Raw genomic sequence first — 15,944 nt, forward strand, 5'->3', positions numbered from 1 at the left:
CTGTGAGATCCAAGCTTCACTGATGAATTTAGAGAGGGCACAGACATTTAGTCTGTGATAGGGTACAAGTGTGTAGTCAGAGTTGCATTATTTTTAAGCCTATGCTAACAACTCCAATGTTTTTATTATAAATGATGCTACCAACACAAATAACTAACAAGAACTTTTCCAGTGTGAAGGTCTAGAAGGACCATATTTCTTAGTTCAAGATGTCAGTAAGACTCTGTGCTGACTCTGAAGGGGTTGTTTGTTTTCTAAGGGCCTAAGAGACACCTAGAAACAGGTTTATATTCCACATCATTTCCTCTCATAAGACTCTCCAACAAGATCCTTCTGCAATATGACCCATTGCACCCAGTGACATGGTGACCTCTTCCTCCTGTAGTTCCCTCCCCAACCTTTATGAATCAGGGCCTTACCAGAGTCACCAACTCAAACTGGCATTGGCAATGGGTCTCAGTCTGATTCAGCCCCTTGCTTTCTACATCTCTGCCAAGCAGGCTCCCTTCCTCGGTAACATGAAGTACAGCCCCTAGAGCAAGGTTGTGTGTGGCCTTGCCCATTTTGGTGAGGTCTCTGCCATTGGCAAGCATAGAGAGGTCTCCAGAGTCAAAAGGATCCTAAATTTCAATGTACCTCTATGATTAAACTAAAATGGAGGACTACCTCTGCATCTGGTGTTTAAGTTGCCAGGAGTAACATGGAGAAGCAACAGGTCCTGGAGAAAGTAGAAAGGCGTCTGTGCTCTATGGAATCTCCTTAGGTCAGCCCCTTGCTACAGTGGAAACTCTCAAAAGCTGGCGTATTCAAGGTACCAGTGACTTCATCTAATATAGTAGAGAGTAAACGTGCGCACATCCTTAGCATCCTCTTCCCCAAAAAGGCCCAAATATATGTCCTTGAAATAATTCGGGTGCTCAGGGCTATAGCCCTAGGATTTGAACAGTAAATCAAATGCTGTGAGACTGGTTACTAACCTCTGACCCTGACCCAATGGTCAACCCTGAAAACATACATATGAGTAATGTTATAGGAACTGAGCAGGTTATACTTAGGAAGATGTATATGTATATAGATATGCATATATGCAGTAAAAAATCAGTGAAAAAATCAGTTTGAAATTAATGAAATCAGTTTGAAAGAGAGCAAGGAAAGGTATGGGGGAATATTTGCAGTAAATAAAGAAAAGGGAGAAATAACATAATTATAATATCAAAGTAAAATATAATTTTAAAACAGTGGCAAGAACCAGTGTTAATTCCGATGCTCATTCTAATTCTAATGGTGTCAGCCATTTGTTTGGTATCTGAACATTTTTTCCTCTGTCACCAGGCAAGTTCATCTCATTCAACTTCAGTGAGGATGTGAGAATTATTCATGTTCATTTTACAGAGGAGAGAACTGTGACACAGAAGGTTAAATAATTTCCCTTAAACATAAATTAAGTGGCAGAAAGTGGATTCACAGTAAATTAGACCAGTTCTGCTGACTTGTTCAACAGCATGATTACAGGAACACTTCCCCAAGGCTTCTTCCGGTTCAGGTACACTGGGGGGTAAACAATCCCTAGAAAAATCTAACGTGCACACATGGTCCTAGTCCTGTGGGACAGTAAAAGCCTTCAAAGATACAGGATTTCTATTCTCTTAATAGAGTGAACCTGAAGGTTCTTTTCACTTTGAGATACTTGGAAAGTCTATTCGCTTGTGTATTCTTCACCTGCTGATGTGTCAGCTAAACTCTAAGCACAAACATGATGGCCAACTCCAAAGTCAGCCCCAGGAAGAGCTCCCTTCTTCTATTTCTCTGTCTCTGCTCCTCTCTCTGTTTCTTTCTCTCTCCTCTTTCCTCTTCCTCCTCTATTTTGTTCTCTCTCCCTCTCTCTTCTTCTCTCTCTTCTATCACCACTTTTCCCTCCCCTCTCTTTTCTTTCTCTCTCTCCTCTCCTCTCTTCTCCTCCCTCTTATCCTGTCCCTCCATCTCTTTCTTGTTTTATATCCCCTCTCTCCTTCTATCCTTTCTTCTCTCCCTCTCTTTTTCTCCTCCCTGCACACCCATTCTTTCCCATAGTTTCCTCCATTAGGCATAATATATATATATATAGATATATATATATATTGTATGTGTTATATATAAGTTATATATATATATATATGTTATATATAAGTTAAGTAAAACCATATAAATACTTTTAAACACTGTACAAAATTAATGATCATTTCTAATGAAGCTTGAAATTGATTACGGGATTGTACTTGGCACTGAACATGTCTGACAGTCTGAACTCTGTCTTAAGCCTGTGCACTGAAAGCTGGATTCTGAAATGATGATTTAGAGGAACTGGGAACCTGACCTCTCTTTCTCTTTTCCTGGTCTACTACTTTTCATTAACTGTGGATCTGCCCATACTGAGGAAGGCAGTGGAGACTAAGTGTGTTTGAAGTATACTCTAGTAAAGAAAGTTGGGCCGGGCGGTGGTGGCGCACGCCTTTAATCCCAGCACTTGGGAGGCAGAGGCAGGTGGATTTCTGAGTTCGAGGCCAGCCTGGTCTACAGAGTGAGTTCCAGGACAGCCAGGGCTACACAGAGAAACCCTGTCTCCAAAAAAAAAAAAAAACCAAAAAAAAAAAAAAAAGAAAGTTAACACATACTAGACAGTGCTCATTGCTCTGCCAGAGGTGGCATTAGGCATCATCCCAGTGACTAAAGTCACCAGCTCTGCTCCATGCCAGCCACAGTTCTTCACATGTTATATTCTTCTATCTATATGATGTAATGGGGGCCTTATTATGCAAGTATAGAAATGGAAATTCAGCTGGTATGATTCATCTGCTGTCATGTAATTATCAAGTGGCAAAATGAGATTTAAAGTCTACACACACCTAGTTGTAATTTGTCTTCAAATCATGCAAATATCACCATCGAAGGCATCACATGGAAGGGCACAAGGGATCTGTGTATTTTCTCTTTTTTCCTTCCTTTTTAATAAATCTTCACAAATTACTTATGATTTATCCAGATCTACAAAGTTAAATCATATAGATCTATGGGTTTTAATTTTTGTAAATCTCAGATCCCTAATGGAAGTTAGCTGCTTTCCTACAACACAGTTGTAGAAATGTTTTGTATGATTTTACAAAGTGCCTGGAGTCCCTAACGTCTCCATGAATCCCTGTGCTTTGTCATTATACAAATTCAGACAGAAATACCTGGTAAGTAGATACTTTCTCCTCCAAATGTTCCCAATTTTTATTCTAGAGCAAGACCATGTTCAAAAACTACCTCTACCACTTGTAGAAGTCTGCTTTTCCCAATTCTTTACCCTCTCTGTACCTCAGGTTCCCAGCCAGGAAACTGAGATTCACAACAATACCTGTTTCACAAAACCCCATAATAATTAATCTAGTTAATATGATTAAGCACTTAGAATACTATATGTACATAATAAGTATCCAAAAGGTACACCTTTTACATTCTGCCTATGCGGCTGTCAAATCTCCATCCTCTCTCACTTTGTGGTCCCACTTCTATACTTTCCTTAACCTTAATCTCTCTTGCTTTAGAACTTTGTCCTAGGCTATTTCCCCTCCAAATCATCACCCCCTCACCCTCAGTCAAAATGAACCAACAGCTCATCCACAGAGATCTCAACATGAGCATCCTTTCTTCAGAGGAGACCTCTATGACTTTACTGACAAGGGCAGATGCTGCCTTCCTAAGTTTCTATAGAGCACAGCAGATTGCTATATCTATTCTGAATATAGTCCCCTTATATACTTAGAGAGTGATAGGATTAACATGAGAATCTTCACTATATTTTAAACTCTGTTAAAAAAAAAAAAAAAAAAACAAAAAAACAAAAAAACTGGATCCAATTTCTCTCCCCTTGGTGTCCTTAGCATTTGTAGTGATCATTGACTCACTATTACTGATCCTCAGCATTTGTTGAGTGGTGGATCACAATGAGCAAATACAACTATAATGACAGAGCTGATGGACATGTAAAGAGGCTGTTCAGCCAATGAGAGTGGCTTTCTTTATCAGTTCACAAGAGAGAGCATTTGTACTTAAAAGGAGTTCATATTGCATGTTTCTGTAGTTTGAGGTTGCAGTTTATAGACCCGAAAACCAGAGGTCAATTCACTTATCCACTGCAGGACACATGAGAATACATTTTTTTAAAAAAAAAGAACTGTGGAATTTCAAAAGGTTAGTCTCCACTAAGTCATTTCACTTTATTCTAAAACATATAGACAGAGACAGGGAGAGAGAGGAAGAAAGAGAGGGAGGTAGAAGGGGAAGAGGGAGAAAGTGGAGAAAGAAACAGAGAAGACAGAGAGAGGGAGAGACAGACAGATAGAGGCAAAAACTTCCCAAGTCTTTACAAGATTCAAATACATATCCCCTCAAGGCTTGCTAATTCTCCCACTATACAGATTCTCTGGAAATATATGGTTTTTAATGAGAAAAAATAATAACTCAAAGCAAAACCAAAGCATACTATCTGACTCTCCTCCATCCCATTACACACCTAACCTTTGTAGACACTTCGGCCAACTTTGCCCAACCCTTGGGCTTTTCCCACTGAGGCATATTAGCAGGAAAGCCCCACAGTTGGATTAATTAGATCAATGTTGAAGTTTTCATTTGCTCTGTGAGTTTAACAAATTAATCTGGCGTATAATGAAATATTGTGAAACAATTTCAGAGTGGATATTGCAAATGCTGCCTTGTTCAATTACTGTCAAAATGCACATGCAAGAAAGATATGAAAATCTGAACATATAATTGTAGACTTAATTACCATTCAGTGCTAACCAGGGGTAATCATATTGAATCAGTCAAAGTATTTTAACTAGTTCTAAAGTTTCTAATTTCAAAGAAGTGGAAACATGTGACCAAATATTATAATCAGACAACTAGCTAGGTCTGCTCCACCTTTCTTGAATTAATAAAGTAAGTTATAATGGTCAAGCCAGAAATTTTACAATGGAGCACAATTATAAATAAGTTTTTATAATTTAATGGCCTATAAACTACTTGCATATATATTATCTCTTTTGAATCATCTTATATGTGGGATTAATAATCCTTTATTGTCCTTATCTACTATTTGTTTATTTAATATATGCTTATAGCATGCCCACTATGTCATATAAACTATTCCAGGCATTAAGGTCCATCCTGAACAGAGTTCTGTTCCTCTTCTAGAGAAGATGTTCACAATGGAGAAGCAGGTGCTTACAATACATTCATGTAAATCCAATATTGTTTGGATAATGAATGTCTGCATATCTATTTCAAAGATCTTTCTAAAGAAACAGTTTTGAGTACAAACTCTTCCATGCATGCGTGTCTGAGACACCTCATATGCTGCATGCTTATGTTGGCACACATGCCATGGATGGAAATAGTGATGCCCAGTGCCATTGTTTAGTTCAACTTTCTTCATTCTCTCACCTTGACATGAGGACGTGCTACATCCCACTGTAATCTGCTTTACTAACGGGAGCTGCTGGATTTTGGTGTTTCTTTTCCTTTGTATCTGTTTCTCTCCAATTGTGAAAAGTAGGTGCTGCCCCATCAGAATGGCTAAGATAAAAAAAACTCAAGAGGCAGTAGATGCTGGTATGGATGTGGAGAAAGGGGAACACCCCTCCATTGATGGTGAGAGTGCAACCACTCTGGAAATCAATTTGGATGTTTTTCAGAACATTGGAAATAGTTCTGCCTCAAGACCCATCTATACTACTCATGGATATATACACAAATATGTTGCTCCATTCCACAAGAACACTTGCTCCACTATGTTCATAGAAGCCTTATTTGTAATTACCAGAAACTGGAAACAACCCAGATGCCCCTCAACCAAATGGATAAAGAAAATGTTGTTCATCTATGGAATACTACTCAATTAGTATTAAAACAAGGACATAATGAAATTTGTAGGCAAATGGAAGGAGCTAGAAAACATCATCCTGAGTAAGGATGCAAGAGGCTCCACAAAGTCTATGGGAGTGACTCTAGTTGAGACTCCTAGCAGCAGGGGGATATGAATCCTGGGGTGACCACTTCCTGTAGCCAGGCAGGACTCCCAGTTGAATAGATAAGGGCACCAACCCACCCACAAAACCTTCAACCCAATATTTGTCCTGCCTACAAGAAGTTCAGGGGCAAAGATGTCACAGACACTGAGGGAATGGCCAACCAGTAACTGACTCAACTTGAAACCCATCCCATGGATAAGAACCAGTCACTGACACTATTAATAATACTTTATTATGCTTGCAGACAGAGTTGTCTTAGTTAGGGTTTTACTGCTATGAACAGACACTATGACCAAGGCAACACTTATAAGGACAACATTTAATTACAAGTTCAGCGGTTAAGTTCATTAGCATCAAGGCATGGAATATGGCAGCATCCAGGCAGGCATGATGCAGGCAGAGCTGAGAGTTCTACATCTTCATCTGAAGGCTGCTAGTGGAAGACTGACTTCTAGGCACCTAGGATGAGGCCCACGCCCACAGTGACACACATACTCCAACAAAGCCACAGCTCCTAATAGTAGCACTCCAAGCATATACAAACCATCACAGGAGTCTAGCATAACTGTTCTCTGAGAGGCTCCAACAGATGACTGAAACAGGTGAAGAGACCCACAACCAAATATTAGACTGAACTCAGGAGGCCTTGTGGAAGAGTTGGGATGGGGAGGGGGGAAGGGGGATGAATTGAGGAACCTGGCGTGGTTAGAAATTCCGTAAGAAGACCAACAGAATCAACTAACCTGTGTCCTTGGGGGCTCCCATAGACTGAACCACCAACAAAAAAAAAACATCCAAGGGCTGGACCTATTACCCCACACACATATGTAGCAGATGTGCAATATGCTCTTCCGGTGTATCCCCTAACAATTAGAGGAGGGGCTTACCTTGACTCTGTTGTCTGCCTGTGGATTATGCTCCCCTAACTGGGTTGTTTTAACTGACCTCGGTAGGAAAGTATTTACCTAGTCCTCTAGTGACTTGAGGTACCTGGATTCACTTTGCTATAAAAACTAGACAAGGGTTTTCCACAAGACAACAACTGTTGCTTAGACATAGCCAATAATTTGGACAAAGGCTGTGAAGATCTAAAAGACCCTTGCTTCTGCAGTCCTCACCAAGGAATTATCACTTGTGTGAATATCCCAGAGGAAGGGAGCATCCTGTGCCAATTCCTCCTGGGTACAGAGGGCTGAACTACGGATGTGCCACCCATTCCTATGGAGACAATACCTGCCAACATGGAGGCAACTGCCATAAAGACCTTGAGCACCCTCTCTGTGCCTGCTCTGCTGGATATGCCGGAAGGTTCTGTGAGACAGATCACAATGGGTGCATGTCCAGTCCTTGCCACAAAGGGGCTCTGTGTCAGGATGGAATCAATAGCTCCTCCTGGTCTGTGTGCCTGGATATCAAGGCAGGCATTGTGACTTGGAGGTGGATGAAAGGGTTTCTAATCCCTGCATGATTAAGGCTATATACTTTTATGAGATAGGAAGGTGTGTGTGTATGTGTGTGTGTGTGTGTGTGTGTGTGTGTGTGTGTCTTCAAGAGTATTCTGGTGTGAACTGTGAGCTGGAAATTGATGAATGTGGATCTCAGCCGTATTTACATGGTACCATGTGTCAGGATGTTCTTGGGGACTGCTTCTGTGACTGTGCACCTGGATTCCTTGAAGACCACTGTGAACTCAACTTTGATGAATGTGTCAGTCAGCCACCTCTCCATGGAGGACTATGTGTGAATGAAGGAGACAGCAACCACTGTGACTGCAGCACAGGGACACACTGTGAGACTGTGAGGCCCCATTCTCAGTCAAAGCCTTGTCACAGTGATACAACATGTAAAGACACTGCTGACAGCTGAATTTGTCATGGCTGGCCTGGATACACAGGTGCCCTGTGTGAGACAGACTTAAATGAATGCAGTAGCAACCCCTGCCAATTTGTGGGGAATGTGCTGAGCTGTCCTTAGAGGGTCAATGGGGACACATTGTAAGCCTGCCTTCCTCCTTCAACTACCTTGAAACCTCAGGCTATGTTTGCATCTGCCAGCCTGGATTCACAGACAAGAACCTAGCATAACTGTTCTCTTAGAGGCTCCAATCAGCAGCTGACTGAACCAAATGCAGAGACCAACAGCCAAACATTAGACCATGCTAGAAAACTCTTATGGAAGAGTTGGGGAAAGGATTGAGGGACCTAGCTGGGATAGGGATTCCACAAGAAGATCATCTGAGCAAAATTACCTGTACCCGTGGTGGCTACCAGAAACTGAACCACCAACCAAAGAGCATATAAGGATCAGACCTAGGCCCTGCGCATATGCAGCAGTTTGTGGGTCCCCCAACAACTGAAATGGGGATTTACCATAACTCTGTTGTCTACCTATAGATCCTGTTCCTCTAACTGGTATGCCTTGACTGACCTTCATGGGAGAGGATGTGACTAGTACTGTAGTAACCTGAGGTGCCAGGGTGAGTTGGTACCTGGAGGGACCTCCCCTTACTCAGAGGTGGAGGTGGGGGAGAAGCCATATGAGGGGGGACTTTGGAGGAGATCTGTAATTGGGATGTTAAATAAATAAATAAATAAATAAATAGAGAAAAATGGGTGTTGTTATCCCTTACAAGTGAGAAAGTTGTGGCTCTTCCCAGGATAGCAAACAAATGAATAATTCAATGTAGATATTGCTGGTGCAATGCCCTCTTCAGAATGAACTCACAGCATAAAGGGTTCCAGTTAGCTTAGTGGGCAGGTACTGTGCCAATTTGTTCCTCCAAGTTGATAAAGATTATTCAAGTCTAAGAAGGTTCTACATTCAACCTTATAAAATTCCCTGTTGATATAGCATTCAATTAATAAAATCCTCCCTGAGTTCTGGAAAATTCTCAGAAGGTTTTGGTTTGGATTTGTGTCAACTGGAATGAGCAACTCAACTCCCTAGAGAGCCTTTTGTTCTGACTCACACTATGGTTGATGCTCATTTATGGCACAGCTCTACATTAATAAATACAGTCTATGTCAGGAGATGGCCTGACATCCAAGCATGTGTACCATCTCACCAGTCTTTTGTCTGCTGACGGGGTCTGGGTAGCACAGCTCCAGAGTCCCACTTTACATTGTTATGCTGGGTCTCTGGCCTTATAAGTGCTCTGACAGATGGGAAGCACTGCCTACTTCTGCTCCTTTCTCTGTCCTGAAAGAGACTGGTTTGACAAGCGACGGGTAATTGTTGTTTACTTCTGGCAAGTGTCAAAAGCTGCATTTTGCTGGTTGCCTGTTGCTAAGGGCCTTGCCCCAAAGGGTGAAGGTTCAGAGCCCTCCCCTTCATAATTGAAGAAAAGACTGAAGAGGGGATGGTGAGTGACCATTCTGTCTCTTTATATGGGAATCATGACTCACATTCATGCACTCATTGCTCAGCTTAGACTAGGTGAATCTTCAGGGCCCATTGCTCGGGAAACTGTCTGTCCTCTGAAGATGGGTACATCAAGATAGCTCTTTCCCGAGGCTTGGCAGAGCCACTGTGTCCAGATTGCAAATAGATATTCCTTGCTATGATTAAAAAAAGTGTTTCATTATAGAATTAGTGTAAAAACTACCCCAACTTCCTACTCAACAACTGCTGTCCAGGTTTTGAAATGTTTGTACTATTAAAATGGCTTAGTCTATAAGACTTGGGTTTTTATTCTCTACCAGTTAGTAAGCATGGTGGCCTTGCAAAAAGATAGTCTCTTTAAGTTAGGTTATTATTAATTAAGTTAGATATTGTTAAGTAGAGTAATGACAGCTATTATTTAGAGACAGTAGATAAATTAAATGATAAAATATATAGCATTTAATGCAGTGTTTGGAACATAGAAAGGACCTGGTACCATCTATGAATATGACCACTACCATCAACATCATCGTAATTATCCTTCCTTATCTCATCTTAGATATTTAGTATGACTGTTAAAAACTTCTTTGCATTTGGAAGGGGCAGGACAAATGTTCCAGTCCTATCTAGATTATTCACTGGGTGTGTGATCCATCTTCCTCATCAACAAACTAGAAATATAGGTAAGTAGCAATTATTTATGACATTAGTATAGAGCTAGGTAAATCTTGATAGTCCAGTACTGTCCTAGCCTTTGTAAGGTCCTGGCTTTAGTCGTAGTTTTAAAACAGAGCAGCAATTACAACAACAAGAAGAAAAACAAACAAACAAAAAAAACAGTATTTTCTCAGAGTTACAGGATGAATAAATAAATTCAATATATGTAAGACTGTTCTTTGCTTTTCAGCTAAGTTGCACACATTTATGCTACACAGTGTGGTAGTCAGATTTACCATGGAATGACTACATGCATCCAATTAACAAGTCTATCATCTGACATCCTTGTCATTTCATAGTAGGAGAGCATTTAAAATCTACACACCTAGCTATTACCAAGAATAGAATAACTTAAATTATTAACTATAGTCCCCACGCTACCAATAAATCTTCAGAACTTTATACCCTTCAATAGGCATCTCCACATCTTGAGAAGAGCAGTCTATAACTAAATGTTTCTCTTTCCATTTCTACCAATGCATTCAGACTGACTTAAGGAAACACACAATGAGCTTACTAACCACAGAAGTGTCCATGAAACAGTTCAGGGATTGCATGGCTGAGGAAACTGATTCAGGTTTTAGGCGTTTCCTTTCAAATAGGAGTTCTTGCTATAATAAAAGGAAATAATAGAGTAAATTTTTACCAACAAAGTTACATAGTTAGAAAAGGAAACCACGCCTCCTTCCCCTATTCATCTGATATCCCTCTTAGACAGCAAGGCCATCAGTGAATAAGTTCACATGAAACTGGAATGGTAGGCACCTCTCATGACTGCAGGGGGGTTGGAGGGCTTGGTAGAGGCAGGGATGAAATCTACTCTGCAGTCATGCTCCTTGGATGCTAATGTATTTGAGGAAAACATTTACTTTATGGTTACATAAAACAAAAAAAATTATAAAGTATTTTAGAAAACCCTTAATTCTATGAATTCACCAAGCCTTTATCCTTTGGTAGGATAAATCTCTAAGGAGGCATTAGGGGACATGCATCATTCACTTGAATTATTTCATCGTAGTGCCTTCCAACAGAACACAGTTTGTGAAAACATGGGTGTCCTTAAAGGCTCATAAGTCTTGAAGAAAGACACAGGGAAGTTGCCTCACCCCTCACCAGGAGACTACTGAGCTCAAGGCCTTGTTCCTTTATTTGAAAAAATGAAGAACAACTCACACAGTAGCTGAACTGTAACAACCCTGGGCTCATCATGGCAGTTGCCTACTAAGTACGATTTTCTTTTATTTTCATTTATTTATTTGTGGGGGAGGGGGAGGATATGCATGTGCGCATGTGCTCTGTGATGACCAAGATGACTCCCATAGGACAGAACTTTCTCTAGACGGAAAGTCTCTACTGAAGGTCAAGGTATCTTCAGACTGTCCCTGGAGCCAGCTCCTTATACAAACTGACTTTTGAAGGCTTTCTTCCTATAGGAATTGCCATATCATCCATATTTTACTATCTCTATGATCTAAGACTAACACTGTCATCCTAAGCTCTTATTTGTCTGGCAGAGTTTCATAGCCTCATTTGGCATTAGACTTCCATACCACACAGAACGTAACAAGTTAATCTCCGCAACTCTGCAGCTTTAAAGACACTGCAAAGCTTTAGGGCTCTCACAGGCCCCATATGTAATATAGACATATTTGCCTTTTCCCCCTTTTCTGTCTCCATTTGAAGCAGATGTCTCAACCATGAATAAACTTGCTAAAGCATCTCTTTGCCTCTTACTTGAATACCCCGCCGGGCATACCCGTTTTGTTATTTTCATTTGGATTTTATAATTTCAAGGAATTTTAGGTGTTCATGCCCTTAGATTGCCATGATGTTGGTAAGCTAACACTATGATACTGTTACTGGGAGAATTTGAGTGACTTTCTCAAAGTCACGATGCTAGTTGTAGAACACTTTGTGACTTGAGTCTGTGCCTTCCCAGCCTTGTCCCATCCCCGGTAGTCAGAAAACACAACGAAAATAAATAAATGTTTTATGTAGTATGTATCCTAGCTACCGTTGCTGCTGCTGCTGTTGCTGTTCTCAACTGAACACAAGACGGGGTAATCCAGGAAAAGGAACTTCAGTTGAGAAAATACCTCCAACAAATTGACCTGTAGGCAAGGACATTTTCTTGATTAATCATGGATGGAGGAGGTCTTAGGTCATTGTGGGTGGTGCCATCCCTGAGCTAATGATCCTGTGTTATGTAAGAAAGCAGGCTGAGCAAGCCATGAGGGGGTAAGCCAAAAGCAACCACCCCCAAGGCCCTCGGCATCAGCTTCTGCCTTCAGGCTCCTGCTTCAGTTCCTGCCTGCACTTCCGGCAGTGATGGCATGGGACCTGAATGCTCTAAACTTAAATAAACCTTTCCTCCATAAATTGCTTTGGTCATAATGTTTTATCACATCAATAGAGACCTAACTGAGATTGTATGGAATATACAAAGACATAAGCGGTCTTTGTTGGGTTCCCCAATGGGAAGCGTTTGTTCTCTTCCTCAGAGTAAAAGCTCCCAGACTCTATTTTTAAAGTACTATACTGACAATTAGCTTATTTCAGGAACAGGAAGTCCTCTGGAGTAGGGGAAGAAGTAGGGTGGAAGAAACAATGAGCCATGAGTATCAATTCACAGTCTCCATTGTTCTGCCAATTGTACATTGCCTCTGACTTTCAGAGAAAAGATGACCCTGTTCCAATAGACCATGAGGTAACCAACCTCATGCGCTCACCGTGTCTAATTGTTTCCGTCATGTCTTTCTGAGCAACAGTCCACTTCCCTCCCATATTTCTTCCTTTAGCTCTGACATTTTGGCACACTAGAATCTAAGAACGAGCAAAGTCACATGCGCAACCATATGCCTGCATGATATTTAAAGGTTCGATATTTAAAGGGTCTGACATTTCCATTACAACCAATTCCTCTGAAACCAATTTTATGGGATATAAAATGGTGGGCCAGCCCCCTGTTTTACATCTAATCAAGGGTAGTTAGATATTCCATGCAAAAACACCGTAAAGTTTGTATTGGCCTTGTTTCCACAGTTGTGTCTCATTGACCAAAACAAAGCTCCTTTACAATGAAGACAGAAAAAAAAAAAAAAAAAAAAGGACCTGTGGTTCTCTGTTAAGGGAGGTTCCACAAAAAGAAATGGGTTTGAAAATTGCTGATGCATCCTTTATCACTGCAATTTCCACACGGTTATAAAAGTCATGCTTGGATAAAACCTTGAAAGTACCAAAGCAATGGTCTAGGAAATGAATGCAGATAAAGCTCTCGCCACTGTAAATCGCAAGCAGCGGGCATAGACTAGAAATGATATCACTGCTGAAGAGTCTGAAATTAAGGATGCGATTTTGCTCATTTGTAGACAACGGGAACCAAATCACTTCTTGGACTTTGCACAGCAAGTTTGAAATGCAGCTGCCAAGTGCACTGACCTTCCCTGCTGCTGCGTGGCTCTTGTGTGTAAAGGTCTTCATGCCTCCAAGCATTTGCAGATCATTCTAAGAGCTTATTTTATGTGCGGGCTGGAAAAGCTGGTGTTTGTGTTCTGCTGCTTTAAAATGGCAGGGGAGAGGGAAGATACAGAGCCTCTCACTGTTGGAGCCCAAAGGGACCAAGACACTTCTATGCAGTTCAGAGCAATTAACTTGGTCCTGGCCCCTTGGAGGCTGTAATGAAATATCTGCTTTAACGCCGTGTGAAAACAAAGACACCGCTCTTTTTCCCAAGGCCTAAAAGATAATAAAGTGACTCAAAGGGTGAGTAAAAAAGTGTAATATACTTTGTGCTTCTTTTCCAGTTACTTCTGGTGTATATTACAAGAGGCTATGCATCTAGTGAGGCCTTGGAACCATATTCCTTCACAGCACACCCAAATGAAAAAGTAGAAAAGCAAAGTTACAAGAACTTTGCTGTGGATGACAGAATTGAAAATCTAGTTCTTTTTCTTTAAATATTCCAAACTACAAAATGACATGATTATTGTTGTAATTTAGTTTCTTGGATATATAGATATAGATATGGATATTCATGCACATATACATATACACCATATACAGAGAGAGATGAGAGAAGAGTTATAGATATTGTTATATTTACATATATATTTACATATTGTTACATATTGTTTTATTCAAGGATTTACTTCCTTGAATATTTAAGGGCAGTATTTTAGAATCAAGCCAAAACTTTAAGAAAAAAACTCTTAAATATGGCACTGACAAAGGAATGATTGTGTTAATAACATAAACTATAAAAATAATTTTTATTCTCTTGATCTAATTGTCATCTACCAGGCTAACTACCTCTGTCTGCTAACCTAGGCTTAGTCCTGAAAGCTTCTAGGTTTCATACAATCTTATCCTAGGCCTAGAAGGTTTTCAGCCTCTCACCTTTTCTTGTTCCTTCTGATCTCTGCCTGGCTAATTTAACTCAGCTGTTCTGGCTCAAAGTCCTCTCCAACCTGACTGGTTCAATCCAGCTTCTCTCAGTTTCTTACTAAGTTGCTCTGCTTGGACTCAAACTAGCTTTGGCAATATGTTGTAATCTTCTGGCTCCTTCTCATACTCTGACTCTTTCTATCTTCACTCGTGTCTAGCTTGTTCTCTCTTCAACCCATCTCTGTAAAACTCTCCTGATAAAACTGCCTCTCCTTCCTCCTCTTGCTCCTCTTCCTCATCCTCCTCCTTCACCTGCCTCTATCCATCCATCTTTTTTTTTGAAATTTTTTCTTAGATATTTTCTAATTTTCCTTTTATTGGATATTTTCTTTATTTACATTTCGAATGTTATCCCCTTTCCAGGTCACCCCTCCAGAAACCCCCTATTGAAGCACCTCTCCCCCTGCTTTTATGAGGGTATTCCCTCATCCACCTACCCTCTCCTGCTTCCCCATCCTGGCATTCCCCTACACTGGGGCATCAAGCCTTCACAGGTCCAAGGGCCTCTCCTCCCATTGATGTCCCACAAGGCCATCTTCTGCTATACATATGCAGCTGGAGCTATGGATCCCTCCATGTGTACTCTTTGGTTGGAGGTTTAGTCCCTGGAAGCTCTGGGGGATCTAGTTGGTTGATATTGTTGTTTGTCCTATGGGGTTGCAAATCCCTTCAGCTCCTTCAGTCCTTTCTCTTACTCCTCAATTGGAGACCCCATGCTAAGTCCAATGGTTGGCTGCAAACATCCACTTCTTTATTTATCGGGCTCTGGCAGACCCTATAAGAAGACAATTCTACCTGGCGCCTGTCAGCAAGCACTTCCTGGCATCCACAATAGTGTCTGGGTTTGGTGATTGTATATGGGAAGGAACCCCAGGTGAGGCAGTCTCTGGATGACCTTTCCTTCAGTCTCTGCTCCATACTTGGTCTCTGTATTCCCTCCTGTGGGTATTTTGTTCGTCCTTCTAAGAAGGACCTAAGTATCCACACTTCGATCTTCCTTCTTCTTGACCTTCATGTGGTCTGTGAATTATATCTAATTATTCTGAACTTTTGGGATAATATCCACTTATCAGTGAGTGCATACCATATAAGTTCTTTTGTGATTGAGTTACCTGACAAAAGAACTTTCATGATATTTTCTAGTTCCATCCACTTGCCTAAGAATTTCATGAAGTCATGGTTCTTAATAGCTGAGTAGTAAAAAGTACTCCATGTGTAAATGTACCACATTTTCTGTATCCATTTCTCTGGAGACATCTGGGTTGGAAGACATCTGGGTTGTTTCCAGCTTCTGGTTATTATAGATAAGGCTGCTATGAACATAGTGGAGCATGTGCCCTTGTTATATGTTGGAGG

General features: G+C 40.8%; 1 pseudogene; it reads left to right on the forward strand.

Moving 5' to 3' along the window:
* The window catches only part of LOC116087455, a 32,148-nt pseudogene extending 24,017 nt beyond the window's left edge, over nt 1–8,131 (forward strand).
* Nucleotides 8,132–15,944: the final 7,813 nt, after the last annotated feature.

The sequence above is a fragment of the Mastomys coucha genome, unplaced genomic scaffold (genome assembly GCF_008632895.1).
Source record: "Mastomys coucha isolate ucsf_1 unplaced genomic scaffold, UCSF_Mcou_1 pScaffold13, whole genome shotgun sequence".
NCBI classification, from domain to species: Eukaryota; Metazoa; Chordata; class Mammalia; order Rodentia; family Muridae; genus Mastomys; species Mastomys coucha.